General features: G+C 40.7%; 1 protein-coding gene across 22 annotated transcripts in view; it reads right to left on the bottom strand.

Moving 5' to 3' along the window:
• The window catches only part of Atxn1 (ataxin 1), a 383,376-nt gene that overhangs the window by 182,326 nt on the left and 183,650 nt on the right, over window positions 1-17,400 (bottom strand). The window contains exons 1-2 of one of the 22 annotated variants that reach the window (XM_074082848.1): window positions 8,269-8,385; window positions 7,026-7,133 (exon numbers count right to left, since the gene is read on the bottom strand). The exons of 20 other annotated variants lie outside the window; for them this stretch is intronic. The gene's annotated coding sequence lies outside the window, so the exon portion shown is untranslated. Of the gene's footprint in view, window positions 1-7,025; window positions 7,134-8,268; window positions 8,386-17,400 lie in introns of those variants that run through there. One more of the 22 variants, XM_074082849.1, reaches the window with a different exon arrangement.

Raw genomic sequence — 17,400 nt, 5'->3', positions numbered from 1 at the left:
GGCAAGTGCTCTCCAGGCAGAACAGCAGGACTAAAGTGCTGACAGTTGCAACGACACAAAATGTAGCCTTGGCAAGTCAGTCTAACAATTACTTTGCATCATTCTGATTATGAGCCACAAGCATGCAATCAACAGCAGAGACAATCTTAAATGATCTCCATCAGCATTTTACTTTAGTTATCAAAGCGTGGCAGATTGAATGCTCTCCTCTGACCTAAACGCAATGTTAATAACCCAAACACAAAGAATGTGCAAGAATGAGAATGGCACAAAAGCACTGGCCTCGTTGGAGGCCATGGGTTATAATGGATGAATTTTATTTCATTTGACTCCTTCATTTATTATCTCAGAGCAACTAAATGTTATTTATGTGTTTCTCCTCTGATAAATTTATGCACAATCTAACTCAATTGAAATTGAGTTAAGACTTAAGTAAGTTCACAGACTTCCTATATACAGCTCTATAGGGAGCACTCTTCAGATTCCATGGTAAATTTTGTAGGTCCTCACTGACTTCCAAATTTTGATCCAGCCAAGACAACATAAGCTTTATATCACTTATCTCCACATGTCCAATTCCTAGCCCAGTCCTGGCATCTATGGTTGATATTCAGAATACACAGAAATGTGTGAATTTTCATCAGATCACAAAGAAAGGAGCATGCTTACTGAGTCTAGAATGACCTCAAGTTGGAGAAGTCACTAGCATTTATTAAGGCAATATCTGAATTCCAAAACTTGTTGAAAACTGAAAGATGATTGTAAATATACACTGTGAAATTCAGCAGCAATCTGTTCTCAGAGAATGCAAAAATGCAAATATAAAACAATGAAGAAATTTCTGCTTTAATGTTGACTGAAGAAAATAATTTTTAAATGATTCTCACCAGAGGCCTATTTTTAATATTAAAGTGTAAAACTTAAGGTAGAGATAATATTTGGGGAGTGGTTTTTTAAGGAAGGTAATTAAAATCACTATAGGTTGTAGAATCAGATCTGCAAGGGAAATATTGATTGTTATATGACAGGGGAAAAAAAAAGAGGGGTTCAACTTTCCTTCTCAAAAAGTCAAAGGCAAGGGGCTACAAAGTTTCCAACACAGAGGCCCTTTTGGGACTAAGGCCTACTGTTTTACCAACACATTCAATTCTATACAAGGGGGTAAGAACACTTTACTTTTAGCTAAATAGTATACCTGCTGCTACAGGTATCAGGTTCTTTCACTACTGGGATCCTACTTTGGATTGAACAAAATGACTACCTTACCATTTTATGTAGGAAATATCTCAGGTACATGTCAATCTGAGTTTATGATTCTCTCTCTCTCTCCTTCCCTCCTTCCATTCCTTTTTCTAGGATTTCCAGTGATCTCAAAGTCTATTAGATATAATTTAGAAAGTCAATCTTAGTACTATTTAATTGCTAAAACATGACAAATATACTTTCCAAAGATATTGTCCATGTACTAACAGTTCTAGCAGCTAGCCTAAATTTAAACAGAAGATGTAACAAAATTGACAAACAGTATCTCAAAATTCCAAAATTGGTGTCACTGGTTTAGCAAAGCTATACCTCTGTCCCTGAGGGGGCTGGGAAGAAAAGCAGGATGTATTTTTAGGGCAAAAGGCAGTAAGCCATCTATGCTGTACAGTATAGGCATGTCCCTCTGTTGTAACTCCTCTCCCTTCAGGTAACAATCACAGCTACTTCACCAACATTTGGTATAAACATAAATGTGAATTTGACACAAGAAGGAGGAGTAGGAGGAAGAGGAGAAAGGACTCCTGTGATCATTCTATCCTATAAGACAGACTTTAGGGGAAAGGATGGAGTTAGATTCTGTAACTTTAAAAAGTACCAGCTGTGTTAGGAAGCCTTCAGTCCCATCTGGCTGAAGCACTGACGATGCTAAGGACACCAAAGCTGTTTTCCTAATCAAATAACAAAGGTTTAAGGAACACAGATCTAGATACAAAGTTGGAGTTCAGTGAATACATTAAAATAGTGTATCTCACAAAGTGATCAAGTTATCAGTGAACAGTCAGCAGTCAACATCACTACGTATTATATGGAGTTTTAAAAATGGTACCTCTTAAATGTCTAGAACATCCAGAACTTGCCAAACTATTTCTGTAATGAGCCAGATATCAAGACTATGTGAGCCAGACAACTTCTGTGACAACTACTCAAGCTGCCATTATAGTGCAAAAGCAGCTGCAGACAAAACCTATGCAAATGGACAGGTCAGTGTGTCAATAAAACTTTATTTACAAAAACATGCAGGGGTGGGATTCAGCCCAGTGTCTAGAGTCTGTCAACTCCTGGTCTAGAATATTATTATCCTGGGAAATTATAAAACAGACTCTCAGCTTCTTCCTTCAATCCCAGGAGGCATTATAGTTTTTTGTTTTGTTTTGTTTAACTTAGTAAAAAGTTAGACGACTGGTTGGGAATGCAGCTCACTGGTAGAGTGCTTGCCTAGCATGCACAGGGCCTGGGTTTGATCCCTACCACTGACCAAAAAAAAAAAAAAATGATAATGTCATACAGTATCCAAATGTTTCATTATATGCGGCACCCACCAGTGAACTTCTTCCATAACAAGTAGTCAAGGGCAAATTTTAAGATGTATGTGGAAGTTTCCAGAGTGGCAACTGCTGTGCACCTATATGTGCACAGGGCATTGTGCACATGCATCTGTACATTACATATGCACAAAGGGGATAGGCTGCTCTGCTGAACCACAGGTAAATGTTCAATAACCTCTTGAAGCAGTGAACTATCTAGGCAAGCATGAAGACTCATGTGCAACAATAAAAAAATCCAATTAAAAATAGGCAAATGATTTGAATCCTCATTTCTCCAAAGGAGATTGTATGCATTGCCAATAAGCCATGAAAAGACACTCAGCATCATTAATGAGTAGGATAGTGCAAATCCAGGAGACATAATTTCACACCTGTTATGATAGCTTTCATAACAAACAACCAAATGACCTCCCCCAATAAAAGCCTAGAAATTACAGGCATCATTGGTGAGGATGTGGAGAAATTGGGACTTGTATATACATTGTTAGTAGAAATGAAAAATGGTGGAACTGCTATGGAAAATATGAGTCACTCAAAAAATTTAAAAAGTTACTAAGTGGCTTAGCAATTCCTCTTCCGAGTTTGTACTCAAACAAACTGAAAGCAGGAACTTGGGATATTTGTACACCACATTCATAAGCTACATCACTGACAATAACCAAATGGTGGAAGAAACCCATTTCCATCCACAGATGAATGGATAAATGAAATGGGATTGCAAACACATTGGGATAACAATCAGCCTTAAAGAGGAAGGAAATTCTGGGATAATAATATTCTAGACCAGGATGTTAAATGGCATGGATATACCTTGAGGACATTCTGCTAAGAGAAATACGCCAATCACAAAATGGAAAAAAACTGTATGATTTTATGAAGTACTTAGAGGAGTCAAATTCATAGAAATACATAGAATGGTGGTTGCCAGGGAGAGGGGGTATAGCGAGTTGTTGTATAATAGGTATAGAGTTTCAGTTTGGGAAGACAAAAGAGGCTTGGGGGTGGATGATGGCAATGGTTTTACTAGGATGTGAATATACTTAATGCCACTGAACTGTACATGTACAGATGGTGAACACAGTGGATTTTGTGTTATGTGTATCCCACCACAAAAAGGAAGAGAATCTCTTTGATCACTTTGTCCTGTAATGTTGAGTTCAAGTGATTTGTTTGGATGACGCTATCATAGAAAGTTCAAGTAAGTCATTCCTGAGAGTGTTGGTTTATGGGAGACAGCTGAGGCATTACAACCATGTTCAAAAATTCCAGGAAAACAGCTGAAATTTGAGGGACTCCACATTAAGAAATCATTTGGACAAAAAAGAATGTGAGGGCTCCTATAATTCAAAGTGAATTCTGCATGTAAGAATGCCCTTGACGTTCTTTTCTGAGTCTTAACAGCCTCAGAGTCAATTTGACAATGGAGTGGAGTAAGGTCAGTGATAGTAATAAAAGTTAGGAAATTTTCCCATACATGATGAGGGCCACAGGAAAGAATGAATAAAGGTAAAATAACGCCCTGTATTAAAGCAGAGCAAATCTATCTTTCAGGAATACACTGAAAACTCACAATGTCCAGTTAAGGATAAGAGAAGTCTCCTCTTTCTGTATCTCTTCTCCTTGGTCAGCCATGTATATAATTGGTTTTGGTTGACGCATTTGAAATGTAAGCTTTTCTGACTAATTCTACCTCACACTTAATACCATGCACCATGTACCAGAGGTGACCTCATTGTCCCTATTTGTGTAGCACTATCCCAGGGATTACTCAGGTATCACTCTTGCAAAGATCTCATGATACAGGACTGCATTACCTACTACAAGCAGAAGAATGCTGACTCACAGTTTCCCAGCCAGAGAAGGAATTCTTGGTATGAGCAGACAGGTATCTTCAAGCCAGCCCAACCATAAAGGAGAAAAATCCTAAGGCCATATACATATGATTCTTACAACTATCCTCAGGAGACAGCAGGTTTTCTCCCCACTACCAAAACAAGGTAGAAGATTCAGTGATCATTTGATAAATTTAGATCATCAATTCCCAACTCAGTTGTCCAGAATAGCCATTGGGGGTACCAAACAAACCAATTAATTTAAAAAAAAAGTTCTGCCTATCAGATTTTTAATGAATATGCTGTAGAAGGTAGTATTCATTCAGGGGCACACATGTCTACTGTAATAATTTTTGATAGTTTTTGTCAGAGAATTCAAAGCATGGAAGAAAAATGTCTAAAAAAGACTTCTGGGAGAAAAAAAATAGGGGAATGGTATGTACCAGATTTTTAGATAGCTGAAGCCAGTTGCTATTGTTTGAATCTCAAAGGCCCATGTGTTAAAGGCTTGTTCCCCAGGGTGGTGCTATTGGGTGACAGTAGAATCTTTAAGAGGTAAGGCCTAGTGGGAGGTCTTTAGGTCACAGGTCATGCCTCAAGGAGGACTGGGGACCTGGGCCTCCTCCTGGCTCTCTTTGCTTCTTGGCAATGAGATGAGTGTCTTTTTTCCACACTGTACTCCCACCATGATGTGCTGCCTCACTCCAGGCCCAAACAATGGGGCCAATGAATGATGGAATGGAACCTCCAAAACTGTGAGCCAAAATAAAACGTTTCTCTTTATAATTTGATAATCTCAGGTGTTTTGTTACAGTAAAGGAAAGCTGAGTAGCACAGCAGTGGTATACAGGGAAATGTTTAGTAACAGCTGGAGGGTAGAAAGAACCCTGATTTGCAGTATGAATAGATTTCTATAGTGTAAACATTCCCACCATGGCCAATTTCAAGCAAGCCACATGATGCCAATCTACTCCCAAAATTCCTCAAAATCTAACAACTGGCTTATGACAGTGAGTGCAAGTTGGCTTCACCATGACACCAGATGAAGTTCATTGTCTTCATCCCCTGAAGATCAGTAAAGCCTACTTCATATCTAAAATAAACCTGGAAAATGAAAGCCACTTATTATTCAGGTCTCTTCCTATCTACATATAACATAAAGATCCATCCGTATCTTTCCTTCTAGACACCTCCTCTAGAATATACTTTGTGGAGGCCAGTCATATATAAAAAGCCTTCTATGAATGCTCTTCTTAGGTGACACTAGATTTTCCACAGTCTGAATTCCTATATCACTTACATATTAATATCCTCTCATTTGATTCCAGAGGGCAGGGCTGGCTCCCTGTGGGCACCAAGTCTGAATGAAAGCCATGACTAACTGGCAGGTCTGACTTCTGTCCAATCTGCTACTTGAACTGAGCTCAGTTGTTAGGATCAGCTGAGCAACTGAGTAGAACCTACAGCTGGAGGATACTGCCAGGCTCAGCCCACATCAAGCTTCCACAAAGGAAGGGACAGAGCTGAGGTCTCCTGAGCATAAAATTTCTGCAAGCCCCAGTAACCAGATCATAGTTTCAAACACCTTTCCCCAAAAAAAGGAACCAGAGGCCTTTAGAGAACTGGCTGATTCTAGGTCTGAGGCAAGCATATCCAAAATAATTATCTTGTAGTGCCAGAAAATAAGGCCAAATAAGTAAATGTCCCACAGTGATGGGGACTATATGAAAGGGATACAGGAGGCAATAGTCCTAATATTCCTGAAAAAACTGCCAATGGCCTAAACTAGAAGAACTGAAGCAAATGAATAACAGCATTGGAACAGAACCTGAAATATAAAATAAACGCCCCTGAGCTTGCACTGATATAAATATAAATGATTGATTATAAATTTTAAAATGGAAGAATTCCGAATAATTCATGCAGAGGCTCTGACTTCCAGGTGAGTCTAACTCCCCACTCCTTACCTGTGGGCTGTACACAGTGGTTTCCTTCCAAACAATAGCACAAGTGTGAGAAAGGAGCATGTGAGGGGGACTATGTGTGATAAGAGGAACTTGAAATCTGACAAAGCTGACAAGCACTACCCAAGCCAAGGAATCAGCTGGGCAGCAAGCAATAATTCACACTGATAGCACTGATCCTGACACGTCATATGATGTGATAAAAATGGCCACTGACTGATTTGAGGAGGATGGAGAGAGAAGTCATTTTGTGGAAGGTCCCTAAAGTTGTGTTTTTCTTACTATAAGAAAAACATTGCAGAAACCCAAATTGTCCTACATTCCACAAAACTGATCTGTACTGCTCAACATTGTCAAGGCCACCAAAAACAAGTGTGAGAAATTGTGAGATCTAAAGTGACGGATGACTAAATGTACTGTGGTATCCTGGATGAGATCCTGGAACAGAAAAAGTACAAGTAAAAACTAAGAAAATCTGAGCAAAGTATGGGCTTTTGTTAATAGGAGTTAAAAAAAAATCTGCCTGTTACTCTGGGAAGTGACTCATGTATATTATTTTATTTAATTTACATAATGCTATTAAATGATTTCATTCCCATTTCATAGACAAATATAAAGAGGACAAGAAAATATGTAATTACTTTGGTCCAAGATCATGAAGTTGGCAACTAGTAGAATTCAAGTTGAAATTTGCATTGAATTGTTCTAAGAGCTTTGGCAGTTTTCACTCATCCATCCTCTGAACCACCCTGCAAAGAGAAGCTATTATTATCCCTCTTACAGAGGAGGAAACTGAAGCACAGAGAACTAAATGAGTTGCCCAAAGGGTACACAGCTGGTTGGTGGCAGGGCCAGGGTTTGAACCCCTGGGACCTGGCTGCAAAAGTCACACATATCCCCTAAATTGTATTGTCCCTCAAACTAATCAGGAGGGCTTAATATTTTTCTGTTCTCTTCCCCAACTTAAATAATTTTAACACCCTTTGGGCTGTATCAAAAATCTCTCAGCACAGTGGCCTCTGGGGATTGAGATAGGTAGGGGTAGGCACTGACTTGGAAGGCACAGGAGGGAACTTTGTGGGACAATGAGAATCTGTCATGATAGGGGTTTGGGCCACCAAAATCTACATAGTTTACCGTATATAAATTTTACCTAAGAAGAAGAACTAAAAACAAATACAGTCGAGTATCCCTTATCCAAGGTGCATAGAACCACAAGTATTTCAGATTTCAGATATTTTTGGAGTTTAGAATATATATGTATACATAGTGAGATATCTTGGGGATGGAAATGAGGTCTAAATACTAAATTCTTTTGTTTCATAAATACCTTATATGCCTGAAGGTCATTTAATACAATATTTTAGTGTGACTGTGTTTTGACTGAGAATTCTCATATGGGGTCAGGTATGGAATTTTCCACTTGAGTCATCATGTTGGTGCTCAAAAAGTTTTGGATTTCAGGCTGGGCTTGGTGGCTGGTGCCTATAATCTCAAGTACTCTAGCAGTGGAAATCTGGAGGGTCACAGTTCAAAACTACCTGAGGAAAAAAGTTATCAAGACCCCATTTCAACAAATAAGTCAGGCATGGTGGCATATGCCTGTTATCCCAGTTTACATGGAGGCAAAGGTAGCAGGCAAAAATGAATGCTCTTATCTGAAACATAGTTAAAAGTAGAAAGGCTGGGAGCATGACACAGGTGGTAGTCACCTGACAAGAAAATTGTGTATTTTGGGGCATTTTGAATTTTCAGATTAGGGACACTCAGCTGGATTGATTAATGACACATATTAACTTGCCTCAAAATGTAACCTCTACAGTAAGGTGGGCTGAAGGATGAACATGCTGCTACATATCAAATAATAAAGATATTTTAACATACCAACTGTGAAATTTAGGTGGTGAGTCTCTGGGTGTTCGCTATACAACTTTCTCAACTTCTTTGTATCTTTGAAATTTTTCATAATAACATGTTGGGGAAAATATCTCATGAATATGTCTGCAGGATCAACACAGAACAATTTCTTAGGAATTATTTATTTGACCCAAATATATGTATGTCTAAATTTTTTTCATTTCATTTAGTAAAAAAATTAGGTTTCTGATTACTTCTTTTAATCTCTTTTACAACCCGCCCCCAGCAGTGAAAAAAAAGTGACTTTTTTTGCCAGTGTGTTGCAATTATACTATTAAGTAATGGACAAGAGGCCAATGTTTATTAATTAGCAGAAAGCCATATAGCATGTGAGCTCTTGACTCTGGGGACCTTTATATTCCACGTGGACTTTCCAATCATTTTTGTGGCTTGGATGGATTTCAATGCTTGTACTTACCACAATCAAAAACACATCATTACTGCTTCAATCAATAAATATCTTCATTATAGCACATTCATAATACATCTATTTCTTGTATAATTTCCCTGAACTCGGTTATTTATTCTACCTTCGTCTTGGCTAAAGCCAAGTAAAATAGGATATTAATTAGTTAGGATACTTATTTATTTATTTATTATTTAGAGAGAGGTTCCTCCTGCCTCTGCTTGCTGAGTGCTGGGATTACAGAGGCATGCCACCATACCTGGCATAGATCTTTTGCTTTTTGATATGAAGTTTCTTCTTTGAGATAGGAACTGATTAATTGATTTAGGAAAAATATGCCTCTTGTGATTCGAATATCCAATTGCTATTATCCAGAGCTTTTTAAGTATGAGTCGTTCTGGATTTAGATGCTTGACAAATTTATCAGCACCAGCAAATGCTAAACCTGTCTCCAGTTGTTTCCCTTCTGTTCTACCCAGAAAATCAATGGCTGTGCCAACCGCTGTGGGATAAAAGTGTTTGAGTTCTGCCCACATGATGCCATCAAGGATGAGAGCCAACTCTGCATACCCTCAGAAAAGGGATCCAGTGACCTAGGAGCTGTGTATCACAAATGATTTTCTAATTAGACTATAACCAAGACTCAGGCCCAAAACAGACTTTCTGGGGAGACAGAGAAAATCTTATATCTCAGGAATGATGTGTGGCTTACACACTACAGTCTCTCAGCTTGAGAAGTCACCCTCTCAGCTGGAAGGTAACTTATCAGGTTAGTTCATTTGGTGAAACCCTATGAAATAATTACATTCCTTCTACAGACTCACTGAGGACAGGCATTTCCTTTGACTTCAAGACCTTGACTCCCCACAACAGTGAGAATTCTCACTTACCAATGCTGTCATTGGTAAGGACACCAACTCTGGAGCCAATGCCTGGCTTCCAGTGACCTTGGACAAACTGCTTAACCTCATTGATCTGAGATACAAGGATTCAAGGGTTAATACAGCAAAAAACTGCTTGGGGCAAACAGTATTGGCACGTGGTACATATGACATCAGCATTTGAGAAACATCAAAACAGTTGATCACGCAGTGGGGCTAGTGTCTCATGCTTGTAATCCTAGCTACTCAGGAGGCAGAGATCAGGAGGATTGCAGTTCAAAGCCAGGCTGGGCAAACAGAGTGCGAGGCCCTATGTCAAAAACACCCAACACAGAAAGGGGCTGGTAGAGTGGCTCAAGCACGAGAGCGCCTGCCTAGCAAGCATGAGGCCCTGAGTTTCAGCCCCAAGACTGCAAAAAAACATAAACAAAAACAGTTGATCACTACCTAGAGATTCACCTGTCCTCTTCCTCTACCTTCCCACACTATCCTTCACCAGCCACCCACTCAAATCTGCACCACTTTGGACTTCAATCACACCACCTCAAATCTACTCACTTAGGACTTCCACCACCTCCAGGTTAGCCCAGCACCAGCAGGAATTTTGGCAGAATGGCTTAGAAACTTACTCTCAAATCTGATTAAATGAAGATTAAATGTATAGCCAACTATACATCCCACTTCTCCTTTTTAACGAGGGGTTTTCTCATGCAGATTTAATCACCATGCTTACTTCCTGTATTTTTTCAGATTAAAAATCTTTTCATCTTTAGTTCTGTCCCACCTCACTGTTGAATTAAAAAAACAGTGAGAAATCAGCCTACTATCTCTGAGGCCCAAGTATTTTGCTCCGAACTTCACACTGACAACATTATACACGGTCATGGCTGTTTCGGAGAGAACTGGAATCTAATGAGAAAAGATAACAGAGGAGCACATATCAAGGAACGCTTGAAAAATCAGCCCCAACAGTGTCACCAAGACCCGGGGGGCCTCTGAGCTTTCTTAATCCAGACTGCCTCCCATCCAGGGACATGTGATTCTCATTAAGTTCTTTCTTTAAAACCATCAGTCAAGCTCACACGATTTCCCTTTAAGCAAGGACATTCTGTAAATAGGGATCCACCTGTATGGCTTTGTCATCTGATGGGCTCAAGGTCAGGACTTGGGTAACCTGATGAGAATTACCTTGTTCACCCACTATAGGTGGTTTTAGCACAGATCCATACAGGAGCCTCTGCACAACGTCAACAAAGACTCCCCAGGGAGCAACCTACACACATCAGAAACAAATTATGCCCTTAAAGGCAGATGACATATAAGACAGAAGGATCCTTGCTGCAAAGCAAAGCTTTTGTTCAGTCTGAGAAATGCCAATCCAACCTCAAAAAGTGTATGTGACGGGGGGAGAAGTTGGAACAGAGAATCCATGCAACAGAAACAGCTGCTTCTTTCACATTTCTTGACATGAAGCTTCCCTCATTCTCCACCCAAACTCAGGATGCATATTCTGGGAACTCTCAACACAGAAGGGAAGACAATTACAAGGGACTGCCATACTGAGGACCTATTTAAGAAGCAGACCTATAGCACCTGTCTTGCCATGCACTGGGGAAATAATCAGGAAGAATAATGCTCATTACAGAGTGCTTACTGTGCCAGTCACTGTCAATTACTTAACAAATATGACCTGATTCAGTATTCACAACACCCCAGTGAGACAGTTCCATTTTATGCCCATTGTACAGAGGGGAACACTGAGGTACAGAGGTTATAAAAGGTGCCGGAGGTCACATGGATAGGTTGTTGGAGTTGAGATGCAAATCTAAGAACTAGGTTTGATATTAAGCTGTCCAATTAACAACAGAAGCAACACTGTTCTCCTTGTGTTCTGCCTTGCAGTTATAAGTTCATGCTTCATCTCTCTGCTTGGAATAACTCTTCCACATATTTACTTGGGAATCTCCCAACACAGCCTTCCACGGACAGGACAGGTGTTTGATACATGTATGTAGAATGAAAGTCTGCACAGCTGGCTTTAATTTACCCTTAAATCACTCTGAGACAAGCAGAACAGAGGACTGACCTGTTTTCAGATGAGAAATCTTCCTTTTTCTAGGGTCATGTTGCTTTGACTATGAGTTCCTGACTACGTCTCAGCAGTGGTTTAAAGCCCACAGAATCTTTCTTTGAGAATCAAAGAAATCTTTTCTATAACCTCAAAATATAACAGAGCTACAGGAGAAGCTGCTCTGATGGAGAGAGACTGAGAGGCTCATAGCCTTGGGGCTTATGGGGAGCCTTCCCAGCTCTGCAGAGTGTCCTTGGGGACCCACAACAGCACCACAGGGCACAGCCAACACACAACCCACAGCAACAAGCAGGACCAAGGGGGAATCACAGCCAAAGCCCTCTGAAGCTTGAAGAGAGGGTGGCCTGCCACTGCCTTCAAGCAACTCTGCCCTGGGAGGAGGTAGAGGACAGCAGTCCTCCTTCCCACAATCACAGCACCTGTTCCTGGACGCCCTGCTCCTGCAGCTCTTGTGTTTCTTCCTGTGGAGCAACTTTTTGCTCCTTCTTCAGCCCTGAGGTTTACACTGGAAATGAGGCAACCTTTTGTAACTTTTCTAATTCCCAGACAGGGGCAGATGAAGTAAAAATGCGCTCAGGGGTTTTGCACACTGTTCCCAGGACTGGACACTTATGATTGGATCTGGGGTTCTTCCAAGGGGGTGGACTTCATTCTGCAGCAAAGCTGGTCAGGAGGAGGGAGCACTTTTGTGAGTAAGGCACCGTCCTGTAGATGGACCTGTACCTGATGGTGCTGAATCCTCACTTAAACATTTCCTTGTTTACACACACTTTCCTGGGTATCCCACTCATGCCAAGTGACTTGGCCAAAGCTACCCAGTGGCATGGGTGAAACTGAAGATTTCTTATATCTTGCCCTTGAGCATCCAAAATGTTAAGGAGAAAAACAAGGATGTGAACCACAGAAGGAACCAAAGAACATTCTAGGGATGTCAGATGATGCCAGACAGTAAAGTGCTCAGGTTGTGACTGGATTCTTGTGTGCATCTATGTAAAATTGTCTCTTAAGGCCCTCTGGGGGGAAATCCATCACCTGGAATTACTTGAAGGCTTGTCAAGTGCTTCAAGGCTCTGTGAGAGAGGCACAACATCGACAGACATGAATAAAACGATAACCTTTCCCTGCTGCCTAAGCTGCTCTCAAATGTCTAGCAGGTGAAGGGGTGGAAGGGAGAGGGGAGGACAGGAGAGCTCTGCTTCTGCGGAAACATGAGGCACTGCACACATGGTCATTAGCACACACGATCTGCAATCCCTCCAGATGAGATGTCATCGCAGCAGCCTATTTATTCATCCCCTAACATAAATCTAAATTGCTCTCTTCAAATAGCTGAAAGCACTAAGCTTTAGTAAGGGGAAGGAGAAATGATGGCACCAAGAGACGTGCTGCATTTACCCCTCTTGTCTCTCCCTCTCTGTCACTCGCTCTTGACAGCCTAGCTCATCCCAGAACTCAGGATCCTAACACTGTCAGTTTTTCACATCAGGGTCAGGTTTCTCTGTAGAGGGCACACAAGGGAGCACTCAATACTCCTACTACAGTGGGACCCTTCCTAGGTCAGCCCATGTGTACCCAGAGCAGCCAACTACAAGTCCCAGGGAGAAAAAAAGACACTAAAAACGACGCAGCAATGCATCCGACTCTTCTGAGCTATGAACCCAGACACATTCATTGGGAATGGAGGGGATTCTTTATAGAAACTGAGGCCTTACAACACAGCACATCCACAAATGATCTTTGAGAACGACGGGATGTGGAGTTTGGAAAATAAGGCACAGCCAAGTACATGAAGTGGAGCTCTGTTCACTGTGTCCCACGCTTCAGGGTCACCACCTCATGCTGTGAGAGAAGCAGCATATGGCCCAGCGTACCACTTTTCCTGATGAAAAGTAATTTATAGAGCCTCTTCCCATAAATGAAAAATTGATACTATCTCCTAAATGTTTCTATCCAAACACACTATTTCAAATTCTTTTCATTTGGGGATAAGACAAGTTTCCCCCTCATCTGTGTGTAGGTTTAAAATAGTAAACATTTTAAATGAGATTCCTTTATCAGACTGCACATGTGCTAAAGAAAGGTCCCATGAGGCTCTTCAGAGCCAAGCATGTTAGGAGAAAAGGAATGGTCAATGATCTATAAAGTGATATAACTGTGCCTTGAACCAGGGCCTGTGTGACAAATTTCATCTAGCAATTCTGTTTTCATATATTCTAATCACCACCATTTCAGCTATTTTCTTAAAAAAATTAAAAGTGCAAGCATGGTCAGAGCTCAGAGGAATGCAAACGCTTCCATGCATGACTATCTGATGCTTTTAGACTTCATGGTTGAGTTAAAGATGGGCACTTTCAAATTCACTTTAACCTCTGGGTTTGGGGTTAGAAGTCAGGGACTTCTGTTAGGGTCACTAAAGATGCTATTTGCTGGTTGGATGTGTCCTGGAGTGCCAAAAGCAACAAGAAGGTGTCACCCTTGAACCTAAGGACTCAATTATGGAATGTGATGTCAGAATGAAATGTAATGACTTCCCTAAAAATCCCTTGCCATTACCAAGTCAGAAACACTCAAGATGATTAGGTACACATTAAGGTATCAGACCATGAGTTTACAAAGTCCAGTCCTGGGGGTGCTATACTGAGCAAGTCACAGACCTTCTCTGGGCCTCAGGTTCTAAATGCGTGAAACAAGAAGTTCTGAAACCCACCTCAGTCTCCAAGCCTCTGATTCCATGTTCCTCATCCTCAACTCACCCTTTGCAGCAGGGCTGAGTGTGCAAGAAGGCCATGCTTTGACCCCTGAGGAATTTGACAACAACCTTCCTTGCATTGTTCCCACACTAACCAGAGCACAGGATCACCTCCACTTAGAGGCTCTGCTTAGAAGCAACCCCCTTCTTTCAGCCTTTGTCTGCAGGCCCCCACACTCTTGGCCACACAAGAACAAGTCTATGCTTCTTCCTAAATAACTTTTGGGGGCTTAAAATCTAAAGTGTAGCCACAATCGTTTGAGATAGAAGATCCAGGTATGTCTTCAATTATCTGAATCTATGAACCTAGCTCTGGAGTCTGTGAGGTCCGTGTAACCAATAGGTTTTCCCAGACTTGTCAGCATGTTGTGACACTACCAAAAGGATAACAGGACTCAAGAGAAGGTGAAAATCTCAGAGGAGGGTGGGAGTGAGCCAAGACGTGCAAACAGGCATCTTTGAGCAGCAGGGACAATGAAGGTTTTCCTTTCTGCCTGTAGCTCTCGCCTGCCTCTGCTATCCTAATAAGGGAGGCGCACTGGAGAGCCTTACCATTATTTTTAGCTTTTCTAAAGCAGGGAGGAGTTTCTGAAAGGACAAAATGGAAAGGAATGCAGGGCAAGGGTGTGTGTGGTTGGGAGTGGGGGTGGCGGAAGGAGCAGAGAAGATTTGGAAAACTAAGGACAGATAAGCTGCTTCTCTCCCTTTTCTTGATAGATGGCCACAGCTGGGCTTCCTGACTCATAAAACAATGCCAAGGTCTTCAGGTCCAGATATCAAGAGACAAAGGAGTCACTGGAAGGAAATAATTTTTTCTAAGAGCATGGCAAATGGCACTTCATATTGTGGAGTTTTTCAATTTCTATTGTAGCAGATGAGACAGCAGCCTTCCAGAAAAAGTTCAACAATTTATGTTTGATTTGAATGCAGCTTTAGCTTTCATGGTCCTAAAAGAAACACTCTTCTGGGTTTACAGAGATTAGGAACATTCCAGATTAACAGAAGATGAATGAATTCCTCCTTAAGTGACCTTTCTATGTTAGTGTTGGAATGTGGATGTTTGAGTCCAACAGGAGACCATCCCATTGCTCAGAAATAACGTGAAGGAGAATTACCCTTCTTTCATTCTTTTTTGGCAATAGATAGTAAAAAGGCTTAATGAGCTGACGAAGCCAAGACATGCATTCTTTAATTCAGGGGCCTAGTAATTGTTGGAACCACAAGTTGAAATGCCATCTAGTGCATAAGGACCCTTATAAAATACAAACCACTTCATAACAAACCTGTTTGCCTGCTAGGATTTTTTAAAGCAAGATTGCAAATGGCCTTGTGGTGTGGTTGACATAGGCCCAGAGCTAATGAGGGAACACTAGAATTAGTTTCCCAATTCCAAAATAGGACCTACAGGAGTTCGTGCTATAGGAGAAGAGTTGCTGTGTTTTGTTTAATGGAACTAAATTTGTGCCCATTTAAATAGTGAGCAGGTGGCACTGGGTAGCAAAGAAAGCCCTGAAAATATTCACATTTAGTGAATGCAGTTGTATGTATAATTAGCCGAGATTTATTTTAAAGTACTCTAATCTTTTGTACTCTTTTCTGCAATTCAAAATGGTGAGGAATAGAGAACAGCTTTTGAATTTATTATGAAAGCACAGCCATGGTATTATCTGTTGAGAAATAAAAAACGGGGAAGGGATCAGGAAGTCTAATAGCATATATATTAAGATCAGACCAAAAGAAAGGGCTCGCTTTCTTTCAGAGGAATGAGTTTGTTGGTGGTGGTGGGAGACAAGTGAACTTAACAATAGTGTCTAGAAGAGGAGATAAGAATCAAAGGTATATATTTTAAAAGCATAAATTTTTTTCATGGAAAATTTCAAACAGACCTTGCAAGACTCGCAGCAGAACACCAAATATTCATTACTGAGCAGTGGTAATTACCAACTCATGACTGATGGCATGTCTTCAAGCAAATCCCCGGAATGCCATTGAGTCCCTAAATATATCAGCACGGAGCACAGAATTTTCAGTTCCCTTGTCATCCAGAGGTCCGAGAAGTCAAAGGACCCCACCTATGCTAACAGACAGGGCTGGGCTGGAGTTCAGGTCTTCTCACTTAAGGTGGGCAGCAAGCCCCATCTCTTCCCTGCTTACCACCCGCTCTGTATGTTTAGAACTTACCACTGGTCTTCATATTTAGCTTTGAAAACAAGCATTTCACTGATTGGAAATCAAGAATCCTAAATTTTAATCTCAGATTTGCCATTGTTTTCCCCGGGGCCTTAATTGTCCTAACTATTAAGTAGGGATATGAAATTGCCACTCCAAGACACAATTACTTACAACATAGTTACAAAAATAGTTGAATTTCAACTGCTAACAGTCCTTTCAAATATATTTTCATGGAGTCTGGGGACAGTTGTTTGAAGCCATAAAGCTTAGAAAATCAGATGCTTTCTGTGGGGTGGGGTCTCCTCTGTTAATAAGTTGGGGGTACCTACATGATTATTATGTAACCGTACCCTGAGATCATTTCCCTGACACATTTATTTATTTTTCTCAAATAAATTACAACCAACTATTTCAACAAGTTGAAATGGAAGTTTCTATTAAAAAACAAATGTTTTGCATAATATAAATCAACATTTCTCAATGAGAAGGGAGGTAAGCCATCCCCCTGGGAATGTTCTAGCATCTTCCAGAGAAAGAATAGGCAAGCCCAAGGAAAGTGAAAAGTTAAAGAAAACACTCCCTCTCTTGTCTCAGGCTTGCCAAACCCCTAACTGACTTACAAGACAGTACCAAATAGCCTCAAGAAAGTGTCCAAGCCTGGAAAAATAATAAGCGAACAAAGGGTTTTGTGTAAGTGATAAAAAAAAAAAAACCTGCTCAGTTGTACTCCTTTTTCTCTTCAAACATGTGAAGGTACAGTGTTAGGGGAGAGGATGGGAGGTAATTATAACATTTAAGA

Source organism: Castor canadensis, chromosome 8, assembly GCF_047511655.1.
Source record: "Castor canadensis chromosome 8, mCasCan1.hap1v2, whole genome shotgun sequence".
NCBI lineage: Eukaryota > Metazoa > Chordata > Mammalia > Rodentia > Castoridae > Castor > Castor canadensis.
Note: the sequence above shows the minus strand (reverse complement) of the source record. Positions and strands in the feature narration are given on the sequence as shown.